This window comes from Meles meles, chromosome X, assembly GCF_922984935.1.
Source record: "Meles meles chromosome X, mMelMel3.1 paternal haplotype, whole genome shotgun sequence".
Classification (NCBI taxonomy): domain Eukaryota; kingdom Metazoa; phylum Chordata; class Mammalia; order Carnivora; family Mustelidae; genus Meles; species Meles meles.
The window spans coordinates 84,987,094-85,003,939 of NC_060087.1; positions in this window are offsets into that span (position 1 = coordinate 84,987,094).

The following is a 16,846-nucleotide window of genomic DNA, read 5'->3' on the forward strand; positions in this document are numbered from 1 at the left end:
CTCTAAAAGCTAGGGTCACTGAGACAGAAGATAGAATTAGTGATCTGGAGGACAAACAGATAGAGAGAAAGGATCAGGAGGAAGCCTGGAACAAACAGCTCAGAAGCCACGAAAACAGAATCAGGGAAATAAATGATGCCATGAAACGTTCCAACGTTATTGGAATTATTGGAATCCCTGAAGGGGAGGAAAAAGAAAGAAGTCTAGAAGATATAGTGGAACAAGTTGTCTATGAAAATTTTCCCAATCTCACAAATGGAAACAAGGTTCATGTACTAGAGGCAGAGCGGTTTCCCCCCAAGATTTTTGATTCTCGAAAGTCCTCACGACACCTAATAGTTAGAATGAAGAATTATGCTTCTAGACAGACCCTCTTAAAAGCAGCTAGGACAAAGAGGCTCCTTACATACAGAGGAAAGCCCATTAGAATAACGCCAGACCTGTCCACAGAGACCTGGCAAGCCAGGAAGGGCTGACAAAATATATTCAGAGTACTAAATGAGAAGAACATGCAGCCAAGAATACTTTATCCAGCAAGACTGACATTCAAAATGGATGGAGAGATAAAGAGTTTCCAAGACCGGCAAGGCTTAAAAGACTATGCAACCACCAAGCCGACACTGCAGGAAATATTAAGGGGGGTCCTATAAATGAGAAAAAATACTAAGAATATCATTGAACAGAAATATAGAGACAATCTACAGACAGCAAGACTTCAAAGGTAACACGATGTCAATCACAACCTATCTATCAATAATCACTCTCAATGTGAACGGCCTAAATGCGCCCATAAAATGACACAGGGTTACAGATTGGATAAAAAGACAGGACCCATCCATATGTTGTCTACAAGAGACCCATTTTGAACCTAAGGATACACACAGACTGAAAGTGAAGGGATGGAGAAGCATCTTTCATGCCAATGGGCCTCAGAAGAAGGCCGGGGTAGCGATTCTCATATCAGATAAATTAGATTTTAAACTAAAGAGTGTAGTCAGAGATACAGAAGGACACTACATAATTCTTAAAGGGACTATCCACCAAGATGATCTAACAATTGTAACTATCTACGCCCCCAATATGGGAGCAGCCGATTACATAAGAAAACTATTAATCAAAATAAAGAGTCATATTGATATGAATACATTGATAGTAAGAGATCTCAATACGCCTCTCTCAGTAATAGACAGATCATCGAAGCAGAAAATTAATAAAGAAATAAGAGTATTGAATGAAACATTGGACCAGATGGACCTCATAGACATATACAGAACATTCCACCCTAAAACAACAGAATACTCATTCTTCTCCAGTGCACATGGAACCTTCTCCAGAATAGACCACATACTCGGTCACAAAGCAGCACTCAACCGATACCAAAAGACTGACATTATTCCCTGCATATTCTCAGATCACAAGGCTTTGAAACTGGAGCTCAATCACAAGGAAAGGTTCGGAAGGAACTCAAACACCTGGAAGCTAAAGACCACCTTGCTTAAGAATGCTTGGATCAACCAGAAGATCAAAGAAGAACTTAAACAATTCATGGAAACCAATAAGAATGAAGACACTTCGGTCCAAAACCAATGGGATACACAGCAAAGGCGGTTCTAAGGGGGAAATACATAGCCATCCAAGCCTCCCTCAAAAAAACTGAAAAATCCAGAATACACCAGCTCTCTCTACACCTTAAAGAACTGGAGAATCAACAACAAATCAAACCAACTCCACATGCAAGAAGGGAAATAATCAAGATTAGAGCAGAGATCAATGAGGTAGAAACGAGAGATACAGTAGAATGTATCAATGAAACTAGAAGCTGGTTTTTTGAAAGAATCAATAAGATCGATAAACCATTGGCCACACTAATCCAAAAGAAAAGAGAGAAGGCCCAAATTAATAAAATTATGAATGAAAAGGGAGAGATCACAACTAACACCAAGGAAATAGAAACAATCATCAGAAATTATTACCAACAGTCATATGCCAATAAGCTAAGCAACCTAGATGAAATGGATGCATTCCTGGAAAACTATAAACTCCCAAAATTGGACCAGGAAGACATTGACAACCGGAATAGACCGATATTAGTAACGAGATTGAAGCAGTGATCAAAAACCTCCCCAAAAACAAGAGCCCAGGACCTGATGGATTCCCTGGGGAATTCTACCGAACTTTCAAAGAAGAAATAACACCAATTCTCCTGAAGCTGTTAGAAAAAATTGAAGCAGAAGGAAAACTTCCAGACTCTTTTTATGAAGCCAGCATTACCCTGATCCCCAAACCAGGCAAAGACCCTACCAAAAACGAGAATTTCAGACCAATATCACTGATGAATATGGATGCAAAGATTCTCAACAAGATCCTAACAAACAGGATCCAGCAGCACATTCAAAAGATTATCCACCATGACCAGGTGGGATTCATCCCAGGGTTGCAAGGATGGTTCAACATTCGTAAATCAATCAATGTGATAGAACAAATCAATAAGAGAAGAGAGAAGAACCACATGGTCCTCTCAATTGATGCAGAAAAAGCATTTGACAAAATCCAGCATCCGTTCCTGATTAAATCGCTTCAAAGTATAGGGATGGAGGGAACATTCCTGAACTTCATAAAATCTATCTATGAAAGACCCACAGCAAATATCATCCTCAATGGGAAAAAGCTTGCAGCCTTCTCGTTGAGATCAGGAACACGACAATGATGCCCACTCTCACCACTCTTGTTCAACATAGAATCAGAAGTCCTAGCAACGGCAATCAGACAACAAAGAGAAATAAAAGGTATCCAAATGGCAACGAAGAAGTCAAACTCTCTCTGTTCGCAGATGACATGTTCCAAAGGCCAAGGAGACAAAAACGAAAATGAACTTTTGGGAGTTCATCAATATTAAAAGTTTCTGCACAGCAAAGGAAACAGTCAACAAAACAAAAAGGCAACCCACAGAATGGGAGAAGATATTTGCAAATGACAGTACAGACAAAAGGTTGATATCCAGCATCTATAAAGAACTCCTCAAACTCAACACACACAAAACAGATAATCATATCAAAAAATGGGCAGAAGATATGAACAGACACTTCTCCAATGAGGACACACAAATGGCTATCAGACACATGAAAAAAATGCTCATCATCACTAGCCATCAGGGAGATTCAAATTAAAACCTCATTGAGATATCACCTTACACCACTTAGAATGGCCCAAATTAGCAAGACAGGAAACAACGTGTGTTGGAGAGGTTGTGGAGAAAGGGGAACCCTCTTCCACTGTTGGTGGGAATGCAAGTTGGTGCAGCCACTCTGGAGAACAGTGTGGAGATTCCTCAAGAAATTAAAAATAGAGCTTCCCTATGACCCTGCAATTGCACTACTGGGTATTTGCCCCAAAGATACAGATGTAGTGAAAAGAAGAGCCATCCATACCCCAATGTTTATAACCCGCTGAGCCACCCAGGCGCCCCTATACCCCAATGTTTATAGCAGCAATGGCCACGGTCACCAAACTGTGGAAAGAACCAAGATGCCCTTCAACGGACGAATGGATAAGGAAGATGTGGTCCATATACACGATGGAGTATTATGCCTCCATCAGAAAGGATGAATACCCAACTTTTGTAGCAACGTGGACGGGACTGGAAGAGATTATGCTGAGTGAAGTAAGTCAAGCAGAGAGAGTCAAGTATCATATGGTTTCACTTATTTGTGGAGCATAACAAAGAACATGGAGGACATGGGGAGATGGAGAGGAGAAGGTCGTTGTGGGAAATTGGAAGGGGAGATGAACCATGAGAGACTATGGACTCTGAAAAACAACCTGACGGTTTTGAAGGGGCAGGGGGTGGGAGGTTGGGGAACCAGGTGGAGGATAATAGAGAGCGCACGTATTGCATGGAGCACTGGGTGTGGTGCAAAAACAATGAGTACTGTTACGCTGAAAATAAATAAATTAAAAAAAAGAAGAAGGGCCATATGTACCCCAGTGTTCATAGAAGCAATGCCCACAAAAGCCAAAGTGTGGGAAGAGCCGAGATGCCCTTCAACAGATGAATAGATAAAGAAGATGTGGTCCATATATACAATGGAATATTAGTCAGCCATCAGAAAGGTTGAATACCCAACTTTTGCATCGACATGGATGGGACTGGAGGGGATTATGCTGAGTGAAATAAGTCAAGCAGAGAATGCCAATTATCATATGGTTTCACTTACTTGTGGAGCATAAGGAATAACATGGAGGACATTAGGAGATGGAAAGGAAAAGTGAATTGGGGGAAATCGGTCAGAGGGGGAGAACGAACCATGAGAGACTGTGGACTCTGAGAAAAAAACTGAGGGTTTTGGGGGGGGTTGGAGGAATGGGTGAGCCTGGTGGTGGGTATTAAGGAGGGCACGTATTGCGTGGAGCAATTGGTGTTGTACATAAACAATGAATCTTGGAACACTGCATCAAAAACTAATGATGTATTTTATGGTGACTAACATAACACAATAAAAAAATACCAACAACATTTTTCACAGAAATTGAATAAACAATCCTGGAATTGGTGTGGAATCACAAGACCCTTAATAGCAAAAGCAATCTTGACAAAGAAAAAAAAAAGTGGGGTTATCACAATTCCAAACTTCAGGTTATATTAATTAGTTGTGGTACTCAATAGAGTATGGTACTGGCACAAATATAGATGCATATATCAATAGAACACAATAGAAAGTCCAAAGATAAACACACCATTGTATGGTCAATTAATGTTTGACAAAGGAAGACAGAATATCCAGTGGAAAAAAGACAGTCTCTTCAACAGATGGTGTTGGGGGAAATTGGACCACTTTCTTACACCATACACAGAAATAAATTCAACGTGGATTAAGTATGTAAATGTGAGACTGGAACCATAAAATTTCTAGAAGAGAGCACAGGTAGTAATTTCTCTGACATTGGCCATAACAACATCTTTCTTAGCTAGGTCTCCTGAAGCAAGGGAAACGAAAGCAAAATTGACTATTGGGACTACATCAAAATAAAAATCTTCTGAACAGCATAGGAAACAACCAACAAAACTGAAAGACAGCTTACTGAATGGGAGAAGATATTTGCAAATGACATATCTGATAAAGGCTTGGTATCCAAAATACATAAAGAACTTATACAACTCAACACCAAAAAGTCCCAAATAGTCCAATTAAAAATGGGCGGAGACATGACAGACATTTCTCCAAAGAAGATATAGAAATGGCTAACAGACACATGAAGAGATGCTCATCATCACTTATCATCAGGGAAATGCAAATCAAAACCACAATGAGATATCACCTGAAATCTGTCAGAATGATTAAAATAATAAAAAAAAAAAAACAAAAAACAAGAAATGACAAATGTTGGTGAGGATGTGGAGGAAAGGGAATCCTCCTACACTGCTGGTGGGGATGCAAACTGGTGAAGCCAGTCTAAAAAAACAATATGGAGTTTCCTCAAAAAGTTAGAATTAGAACTACCCTATGAGGGGCGCCTGGGTGGCTCAGTGGTTAAAGCCTCTGCCTTCGGCTCAGGTCATGATCTCAGGGTCCTGGGATCGAGCCCCGCATCGGGCTCTCTGCTCAGCGGGGAGCCTGTTTCCTCCCTTCTCTCTCTGCCTGCCTCTCTGCCTACTTGTGATCTGTCAAATAAATAAATAAAATCTTAAAAAAAAAAAAGAACTACCCTATGATTCAGCAACCACACTACTGGGTATTTCACAAAGAATACAAAAACACTAATTCAAAGGGATCCATGCACTCTTATTTTTATTGCAGCATTATTTATAGTAGCCAAATTATGGAAGTGGCCCCAGAGTCCATGGATAAATGAATGGGTTAAGAAATATATATATATATATATATATATATATATATATATATATACACACACACACACACACACACACATATATATAATCAACCATTAAAAAAGAACAAAATCTTACCATTTGCAACAACATGGATGGAACTTGAAGGTGTAATGCTTAGTGAAATAAGTCTGTCAGAGAAAGACAGATACCAGATGATTTCACTCACATCCAGAATTAAAGAGAGAAAACAAAGAAACAAAGGCGGGTGGTGGGGGAGAGACGAATGATAAAAGGAACTCTTAACTATAGAGAACAAACAGATGGTTATCAGAAGGAAGGTGGGTGGGGGAATTGGTGAAATAGGTGATGGGAATTGAAAGTACCCTTATCTTGATGAGCAAAAATATATGGAATTGTTGAAGCATTGTATTATATGCCTAAAATGAAAACAACACTGTATGTTAACTACACTGGAATGAAAATTAAAAATAAATAAATAAAAAACAAGCAAAAGTAAGATAATATAAAAAATATGTAGTTTATCTCTGGAGTTGGAGTTATATTCAATTGGCCTATATGTCTGGCATTATGCCAATACCCTTAGCTTTGTAGTAATTTTTGAAATTGGAAAATGTGAGTCATTCAATTTTGTTTTGCTTTCTCTAGATTGATTTGGCTATTCTGGGCCCCTTGCATTTCCAAATGAATTTTTTTAAATCACCTTTTCATTTATGCAAAAAAGCAGCTTGGATTTTAATGGGCTTATGCTGCTGATATTATGATTATAATAATGCTGATACTATCTGTATATACATTTGAATAGTATTGCTATCTTAACAATATTAAGTACTCCATGAACACAGATGTCTTCTCGTTTAATTTTTCTTATTTAAATTCAATTAGCCAACACAAAGGACATCAATATTTTCAGATGTAGTGTTCAAGAATTCATCAGTTGCATATAACATCCAGTGCTCATCACATCACGTGCCCTCCTTAATGCCCATCATCCAGTTACCCCATCCCACACCAACCTCCCCCTCAGCAACCCTCAGTTTGTTTCCCATAGTTAAGAATCTCTCATAGTTTGTCTCCCTCTTTGATTTCTTCCCATTCAGTTTTCCTTCCCTTCCCTTATAAGTCCTCTGCACTGTTTCTTATATTCCACATAAGCGTGAAACCACATAGTAATTGTCTTTCTCTGATTGACTTATTTCACTTAGCATAATACCCTCCAGTTCCATCCATGTCAATGTAAACAGTAAGTATTCATCTTTTCTGATGGCTGATTAATATTCTTGTGTGTGTGTGTGTGTGCGTGTGTGCGTGTGTGTGTGTGTATGTGTGTGTAAAATAACATCTCCCTTATCCATTCATCTATTGAAAGACATCTTGGCTCCTTCCAGAGTTTGGCTATTGTGGACATTGCTGCTATGAACATTGGGGTGCAGATACCCCTTCATTTCACTACAGCTGAATTGTTGGAGTATATACCTAGTAGGGCAGTTGCTGGGTCATAGGGTAGCTCTATTTTTAATTTTTGAAGGAACCTCCATACTGTTTTCCAGAATGGCTGTACCAGCTTGCATTCCCACCAACAGTGGGAGAGGATTCCCCTTTCTCCACATTCTCGCCAACACTTGTTTTTCCTGTCTTGGTAATTTTAGCCATTCTGACTGATGTAAGGTGGTATCTCATTGTAGTTTTGATTTGTATTTCCTTGATGCCAAGTAATGTTGAGCATTTTTTTCATGTGTCTCAGCCATTTGTATGTGTTCTTTGGATAAATGTGTGTTCATGTCTTCTGCCCATTTCTTGACTGGTTTATTTGTTCTTTGGGGTGTTGAGTTTGAAAAGTTCTTTGTAGACTTTGCATACTCGCCCTTTATCTGATATGTCATTTGAAAATACATTCTCCCACTCCATAGGTTGCCTTTTAGTCTTGTTGACTGCTTCCTTTGCTGTCCAGAAGCTTTTTATCTTGGTGAAGTCTCAATAGTTCTTTTTTGCTTTTGCTTCCTCTGACTTTGGAGACGTGTCTTGCGAGCAGGCACTGTGGCTGTGGCTGAAGAGGTTGCTGCCTGGGTTATCCTCTAAGATTTTGATGGATTCCTGTCTCACATTGAGGTCTTTCATCCATTTTGAGTATATCTTTGCATATGGTGTAAGAGAATGGTCCGGTGTCATTCTTCCGCATGTAGCTGTCCAATTTTCCCAGGACCATTTATCTAAGAGACTGTTCTTTTCCATTGGATATTCTTTCTTGCTTTGTGAAAGCTCAGTTGGCCATGGAGTTGAGGGTCCATTTCTGGATTCTCTTTTTTTTTTGTTGCATTGATCCATGTCTCTGTTTTTGTGCCAGTACCATGCCATCTTGATGATCACAGTTTTGTAATATAGTTTAAAGTCAGGAATGGTGATGCTGCCAGCATTGGCTTTCTTTTTCAACGTCCCTCTGACTATGTGGGGTCTTTTCTGGCTCCATACAAATTTTAGGACTGTTTGTTCCAGCTCTGTGAAAAATGTCGATGGTAATTTGATATGTATTGCATTGAATGTGTAGATTGCTCTGGGTAGCACAGACATTTTAAAAATATTTAGTCTTCCAATCCAAGAGCATGGAATGTTTTTCCATCTCTCTGTATCTTCCTCAATTTCTTTCATAAGTGTTCTGTAGTTTTTAGAGTACAGATCTTTCATCTCTCTGCTGGTTAAGTTTACTCCTATGTATCTTACAGCTTTTGGTGCAATTGTAAATGGAATTGATTCCTTAATTTCTCTCTCTTCAGTCTCATTGTTAGTGTTTAGAAATGCAACTGATTCCAGTGCATGGCTTTTGTATCCTGCCATGTTGCTGAATTGTTGTATGAGTTCTAGCAATATTGGGGAGGAGTCTTTTGGGTTTTCTACATAAAGTAGCATGTCATCTATGAAGAGTGAGGGCTTGACTTCTTCTTTGCCAATTTGAATGCCTTTTATTTCTTTTTGTTGTCTGATTGCTAAGGCTAAGACATCTAGTACTATGTTGAACAACAGTGGTGAGAGTAGGCATCCCTATCATGTTCTGGACCTTAGGGGGAAAAGCTCTCAGTTTTCCCCCCTTTGAGAATGATATTCACTGTGGGCTTTTGGTAGATGGCTTTTATGATACTGAGGTGTGTTCCCTCTATCCCTACAGTGTGGAGAGTTTTAATCAAGAAAGGATGTTGCATTTTGTCAAATCCTTTTTCTGCATCAATTGAGAGGCTCATATGATTCTTGTCCTCCCTTTTATTAATGGGATGTATCACGCTGATTGATTTGTGAATGCTGAACTACCCTTGCAGTCTAGGAATAAATCCCACTTGGTCCTGGTGAATTATCCTTTTAATGTACTTGTTGGATACTATTGGCTAGGATCTTGGTGAGTGTTTTGGCACCCATGTTCATCTGGGATATAGGCCTTTGTCTGGTTCTGGGAACAAGAGAAGGCTGGCCTCCTAGAGCGAGTTTGGAAGTTTTCCTTTCCATTTCTATTTTTTGAAACAGCTTCAGTAGAATAGGTATTATTTCTTCTTTAAATGTTTGGTAGAATTCCCCTGGGAAACCATCTGGCCCTGGACTCTGGTTTGGGGGGAGGTTTTTGATTAATGCTTCAATTTACTTGCTAGTTATGGGTCTGTTCAGGTCTTCTGTTTCTTCCTGTTTCCGCTTTGGTAGTTTGTCTGTATCTGGGAATGCATCCATTTCGTTCAGATTGCCTAATCTCTCGGCATATAGTTGCTCATACCATGTTCTTGAAATTGTTTGTATTTCCTTGGCGTTGGTCACGATCTCTCCCCTTTCACTCATGGTTTTATTAATTTGGATCCTTTCTCTTTTCTTTTCAATAAGTGTGACTAGGGGTTTATCGATCTTATTAGTTCTTTCAAAGAATCAGTTTCTAGTTTCCTTGACCTGTTCTATTGTTCTTCTGGTTTCTATTTCATTGATTTCTGCTCTAATCTTTATTATCTCTCTTCTCCTGCTTGGTTTAGGCTTTATTTGCTGTTCTTTCTCTAACTCCTTTAGGTGTATGGTTATCTTGTGTACTGGGGATTTTTCTAATTTTTTGAGAGAGGCTTGGGTGGCTACGTATGTCACTCTTAGGACCACCTTTGGAGTATCCCAAAGGTTTTAGACCGATGTGTTTTCATTCTCACTAGTTTGCATGATTTTTTTTTTTTTTTTTTTTTTTTAGTTCTTCTTTAATTTCCTGGTTGACCTATTCATTTCTTAGCAGGATGCACTTTAACCTCCAAATGTCTGAGTTCCTTCCAAATTTCCTCTTGTGATTGAGTTCAAGTTTCAAAGCATTGTGGTCTGAAAATATCCAGGTAATAATCCCAATCTTGTGGTATCAGTTGAGACCTTATTTGTGACCCAGCACTTGATCTGTTCTGGAGAAAGTTCCATGCGCACTCCGGAAGAATGTTTATTCTTTTGCTTTAGGATGGAATGCTCTCTGTGTATCTGTGAAGTCCATCTGGTCCAATGTGTCATTCAAAGCTCTTGTTTCCTTGCTGATTTTCTGCTTAGATGATGTGCCCATTGCTTTGAGGGCAGTGTTAAAGTCCCGTACTAGTAAGGTATTATTATCTATGTGTTTCTTTAATTTTGCTATTAATTTAAATTAATTTAAATTTGTTATTAATTGGTTGATCCCAATTAATAAAATCCCAAGTTAGCAACATAAATATTTATAATTGTTAGATCTTCTTTTTGTATAGACCCTTTAAGTATGATATGGTGTCCCTCTTCATCCCTTACGACAGTTTTGTTTTAAAATTGAATTAGTCTGATATAAGGATTGCTACCCCAGCTTTATTTTGAGGTCTGTTAGCATGATAAATCATTCCCCACCCCCTCATTTTTCGGTGTGGAGGTGTCTTTAGTTCTGAAGTGAGTTTCCTGTAGACAGTATATGGATGGGTCTTGCTTTCCTTTTTTTTTTTTCTTTCTTTCTTTTTTTTTTTTAACCCATCTGATGCTGTGTGTCTTTTGATTAGAGCAATTAGACCATTTACATTCAGAGTGACTATTGAAAGGTATGAATTCAGTGCCATTGTATTGCCTGTAATGCCCCTGTTTCTGTAGATTGTCTCTGTTTCTTTCTGGCTTATGTTACTCTTGGGCTCTCTCTCTTTGCTTACAGGATCCCCCTTAATATTTCTTGCAGGGCTGGCCTGGTGGTCACATATTCTTCCCGTTTCTGTTTGTCCTGGAAACTCTTTATCTCTCCTTTCATTCCGAATGACAGCCTTGCTGATTAAAGTATTCTTGGCTGCATGGTTTTCTTGTTTAGATCCCTGGATATATCATGCCAGCCCTTTCCGGCCCACCAGGTCTCTGTGGATAGGTCTGATGTAAGTCTAATGTTCCTACCCCTGTAGGTTAGGAACCTCTTGTCTTGAAGTGCTCTCAGGATTTTCTATTTGTCTCTGAAATTTGCAGGCTTCACTATTATATGTCAGGGTGTTGATCTATTTTCATCAATTTTGGAAGGGGTCCTCTCTACCTCTTGGATATGAATGCTTGTTTTCTACCCCAGATTAAGGAAGTTCTCAGCAATGATTTGCTCAAATACACCTTATGGCCCTCTCTCTCACTCTCTCTTCATCCTCAGACACCCCAATAATTCTGATGTTGGCACATTTTATAACATCACCGGTTTCTTGAAGCCTCCCCTCATGTCCTACTAGTTGTTTTTCTCTCTTTACCTCAGCTTCCTTCCTTTCTATCAACTTGTCTTCTATGACACTGTCTCTCTTCTGCCTCATTTACACCAACTGTTAGAGCATCCAATTCGGATGGCATCTCATTTAGAGCACTTATAATTTTGGCCTGATTAGATCTCATTTCTGCCCTAAGAGATTCTCTAGTGCTCTTTTATGCTTTGGTTCAAGTCCAACAAGTACGTTTATAATTGTTATCCTGAATTCCAGCTCTGGCATTTTACTTATATCCATATTGATTAGATATGTATCAGAGAGTATTACCTCTGTTTTTTTCTTTTGCTGTGAACTCCTCCTTCTAGTCATTTTTCCCAGAGAAGAATGGATGAATGAGTGAGCAGGATCAAAAATATCAACCACAACTCAAGCAAAACACACACTAGACAAATTCGAAGAGGTCAGACACCAAAAAACAAAAAAACAAAATCAAAGGGTGATGAAGAAAAGGGGGGTGGGGGGGGGTATAATCTCACAAGATGGACAAAACCTGATGATCTAGTTGGTCCTGGGTGTATCTTGGACTCTGTGTTAGAAGACACTAAATACCAAAATTGTAAAGAAAACAAAACTTACATATATACAAAAACAAAATCGAGTAGAGTGAAAGGAAGCCAAAACTGAAAAATATATCTATAAAATGTAAATGCAAAAACAAAAGTTAAGAAAAAAGACTTAAAAAGAAGGGCTGATAAAGTACGAAACTAGTTGAAAAGGGAAAGAAGAAAAAAAATGGAAAATTTTAAACTGAAAGATAAATGAATCATGAGGAAAAAAACCTTGAATTCTATATACCATTTTCCCCTAGCACTGGAGTTTTACAGTTTTGTGTGGTCCACAAATTTGCTGTGTACTGATTCTTCCAGTTGATCTTCTGGGGGAGGGGCCTGCCATGCTGTCTCTCAGGTCTGTTGACTTGGGCGGAGTTGCTCTGCCCCTTGGCAGGGGGCCGGGCTCAGTGTAAGCTGGTCCTCTGTGTGGCTTTTGTTCCCGAAGGCTCTCCCCGCTTCTTTAGAGGATCAAAATAAAAATGGTGGCACCTGATCTCCAGCCCCAGAGTCCAAAGATCATGATCCCCTCTCTTCAGTAAACCCTCGGGGATAAATGGTCTTCACTTTTGTGTGTGCCAAACTCTGCAGACTCCTACAGTGTGCATCCACACTGATCCTCCTGGGGGGAAGGCAGAAGGTTGTGCACGTTGTAGGGTCCTGGCATGGAAAGCTGTCTTCAATTCCTGTGCGCACTCACTCCATCACTCCAGGGGGGTAAGCAGAGGGTTACCCACTACTGTCCTCTACAGGGTTCCCACCCTGAGAGCTGTTGCCCTGCCATGCACGCACCTGCTCAGCCCCGGTTCGGGGAGGCGGAGGGCCGCTGCGTTCCTGTTTATTGTAGGGTTCAGGCACTGACAGCTGTCCCCAGGGTCTGTATGCACACACTCTGCCCCTCCCAAGGGAAGGTGGAGGGGCCCCGAGTTCCTGTCATTTGCATGGTCCCCACACAGAGAGCAGTCACCCGACCAAGGCTCAGCTCACACTTTATGACAAACCCAGCTGAGAGTCCCCTCCCAGGCTCGCTGACCCTAACCAGTTTCCCTGCTCTGATGCTTGGGAACTCTACTGGCTCAGGCACCCTGGTTGTTTCTGTGACTCCTGGGATCCCAAGACCACACAGTCCCATATAGAAATTTGCTCCTTTTCACCACCCCAGCTCCTCTCAGTCAGGGATGTTTCTCACTGGAGCAGATTTCTAAGGGTTCTGATTTTGCCCTCTGGTAGCCAGCTTACTGAGGCTCCCTACCTTCCAACATATTCCCTCAGATTCACTTCTCTGCACCTCCTATCTTGCAGAAAGTGGTTGCCTTTCTACTTGCAGAGCTCCAGATTGTTTTTTTCTTACCCCTCAGGTTGAATTCATGGGTGTTCAGAATGATTTGATAGTTATCTAGCTAAATTCAAGGGACCAGATGAAACAAGGTCCCCTATTCTTCCGCCATCTTGTCTCCTCCTCCATCTTTCCATTTAAGTAAGTCTTGATTGATTTCTTTCAATGATGCTTTGTGGTTTTCAGAATATAAGTTTTGCGTTTTCCCCATTAAATTTATTTATGTGTTTCATTCTCTTTGATGATACTGTAGTTGAAATTGTCTTCCTAATTTCATTTTCAGACTGTTCTGTGGCGATGCTTAGAAATTCATTTTTTGTATTTTGATACTGTATCCTGCAACATTGCTAAATTCACTTATTAGCTCTAAGAGAGTTTCTCTTTGTGAAATAAAGACAAACTTCTTCAACTTAACAAAGAGCATCTATAAAAAACCTACAGCAAAATTATATTTAATGATGCTAAACTAAATGGTTTCTTACCTAATAATAGCTGGAAAAAAGGAAATATGTATACACTCTCACTACTTTTATTGAACATAGTATGGAAGTTCCAGCAGGGTCAATGGGCAAACGAGAAAGGAAGGAAGGAAGGAAGGAAGGAAGGAAGGAAGGAAGGAAATAAAAAGCATACAGATTTGAGAGGAAGAAAAAAATATCTCTTTGTAGATGATTTAGTTGCCTATATAGAAAATCCAAGGAAAACACACACACACACACCCCTCCTAAAATGAGTAAGTGAGTTCAAGAAGGTAATAGGATACAACATAAGTGGAATATAAAGTTACTATAAAGTAACAATGAACACGTAGACATTCTAATTCGAACCTAAAAGCACAATGTAATTTGCATTTCTTAAAACCTTTATAGGACTTGTGTGTTAAAAACTACAAAATAATGATGAGATCTAAATACATGATGAGACATACCATATTCATTGATCAGAACATACATAGTAAAGATATCAAGTGGTAGAAAGAAAGCTAATGGCATCAGACAGAAAATTCTAACATCAAATGTGGATGAGTGTGGCTGATAACACTTCCTGTGAACTGAGGGAGCTGGTAGATATTTGAGGTTTGTGGCTTGGTTCAGTTGGGTCTAATTATCCTCTTTTATCTAGTGTTTCTCTCAGATAAACTCAATAGAATTGGGACAGATGTGCATTTTCCAAATCAAGTGTGTTTTCAAAAGCATAACACCCTCATTGTTAAAATTACTACAGTAGTTTCTATTTTAGTAATTTTTTAAAAAGGATAGTTATTAACTTGGGAAGATTAAGTATGGAAATATATATGAATACATATACACATTTATAATGCTTATATTGTTAATATATATTTGTCACTGGCACTCAAAAGGAAGATTTTTGTCTCTATACCCATTCTGAAATCTTCATTAGGTTCCCATTACATATAAAATTAAGCTTTGGCTTACAGAACACCCAGTGATGACATAGGAGGGCAGTCTTTCTGCTGATATAGAGAGAATGGATGACAAAAATGTTTAAAAAACTGGGATCACAAGAGCACATGGAACAAAAGGAAATGAGGTTATGATCTTGATCCTTAACCCAAAGCTTCATTGGGTGCCTAGAAGATAAACATCTGAGCAGGACCCTTGTAAGGCAAAAAACATCAGAGCTAAGATGGCAGGTTCCCATCCAGCAGGTGTCCTAGCAGCTGGCAGGTGTCCCAGCAGACACCAGGCTGGGGACCTGGTAGTTTCCTGTGGCCTCAGACCTGTCCTATTTTGACTGAGTAGTTATGTGTTTTATAAACAGGATGGGGAATAAGAATTGCAATAGACACAGAAGTAGTTAGGGGAGCATTTCTAGTTCTCAACCATAGACAGCAGCAACCTAGAGGCTACCCAGGAGGTGCAGGTCTGAAGGGCTGTTTACTTATCTGCTCATGAAAGCACACAAGGTCTGTGCCTACCTTTGAACCCCCTCCTTCCACTATGCTTCTAGGCCTCAAGGGAGGGTCTACTTGTGAACACCTCCCAGAACTGACTCCGAGGGACCTTCCTCATATCAATAATTCTCCATCTCCTCCAGGACCCAACAGATACCTTACACACCAAAGGGGGGAAATCTCTGACCTAAAGAAAAAAAATAATAATCTTGCCTCTAAGAGGTTATGTCTTTTCCAAATATTTTTTACCTGACACGATGTACTTTTATAATTAATGAGTTTTCTACATATCATATACAGTATAGCAATACAGACACAGACACAGACACACACACACACACGCACGTGCACACACATACACACACGATGTATTTTCCTGGAAACTAAAGTCTTTAGCTTTATTTTCTCATTTAGTATCTTCTCTCAATGTTTGTAAATGTGTTTTTATTATTATTATGTTTGGATAGACTTTCATAGACTTTCTGGGCATTACTACTTCTTTTAATAAGAATTTCAGGTTGATCTCAGTTATCTGATCACTCTACTGATTTTGTTTTTATATACCAAGGATATTTATGTCAGTTATACATGAGGATAATTTTTTATCCTAAGATTTTCATGTGCTTTATAATGCTGCCTTTCTTCAAATAGGTTTCTTTTCAATAGATATATATGGCTAAGAATGTAATGCTATTCTATGTATAAAAATATGTGACTAGAACCCTGAGGACAGAGAGCACCAACCTCCAGGTCAGCTTTATTTTTCTCACTTAGTACCTCGTCTAAACATTTGAAGTTGTGTTTTTGTAGGTTATTATGGTTGGATAGATTTCATACATATCTTGGGTATTCCTATTGATTTTAATAACAATTCTTGATTGATATCTGTTTCCGTCTTTCTAGGGATTCCTTTCTAGGTCAAGGATATCAGTACAATATAAGTCATATATGAGGGCAATTTTTTCTTCCCAGGTTCTCTTGTGCTCTTTAATGCTGTTTTTCCCTAAACGGATTGGTTTTAAATTTGAGTAGATTTGTATGGCTAAGAAAGAATACTGTTCTCTGACTAAAAATATTTGACTAATACACTTGGGGCACAGAACACTATCCCCAGGTATAATAGAATAAGAGAACATCCCCCACCCTCGTAGCCACAGAGCCATGGGGCACACACACAGCTTGGGCTTTAAAGAGAAGTCTAAGTATTTGAGTCTCTACCCTACTATTCTCCAAGAGTCACTGACCCTCTTTGGGTCTCCTTTTCTTTCTCTATAGACCAGTGATCGCAATACAGGCGTTGGATGGATTTTGCAGAGATTCAACATAACATGCAATGCCACTATTTATTAAGAAGAGAATCAGGGATCCTGAGTGGGAAAATACACAATTGGTCTTTGAGCAGATTAGCGTCAGTTAAACGTTGGCTTCCCAGCTCCCAGCAAACCTCCTGCTCAGTCAGAGATTAAC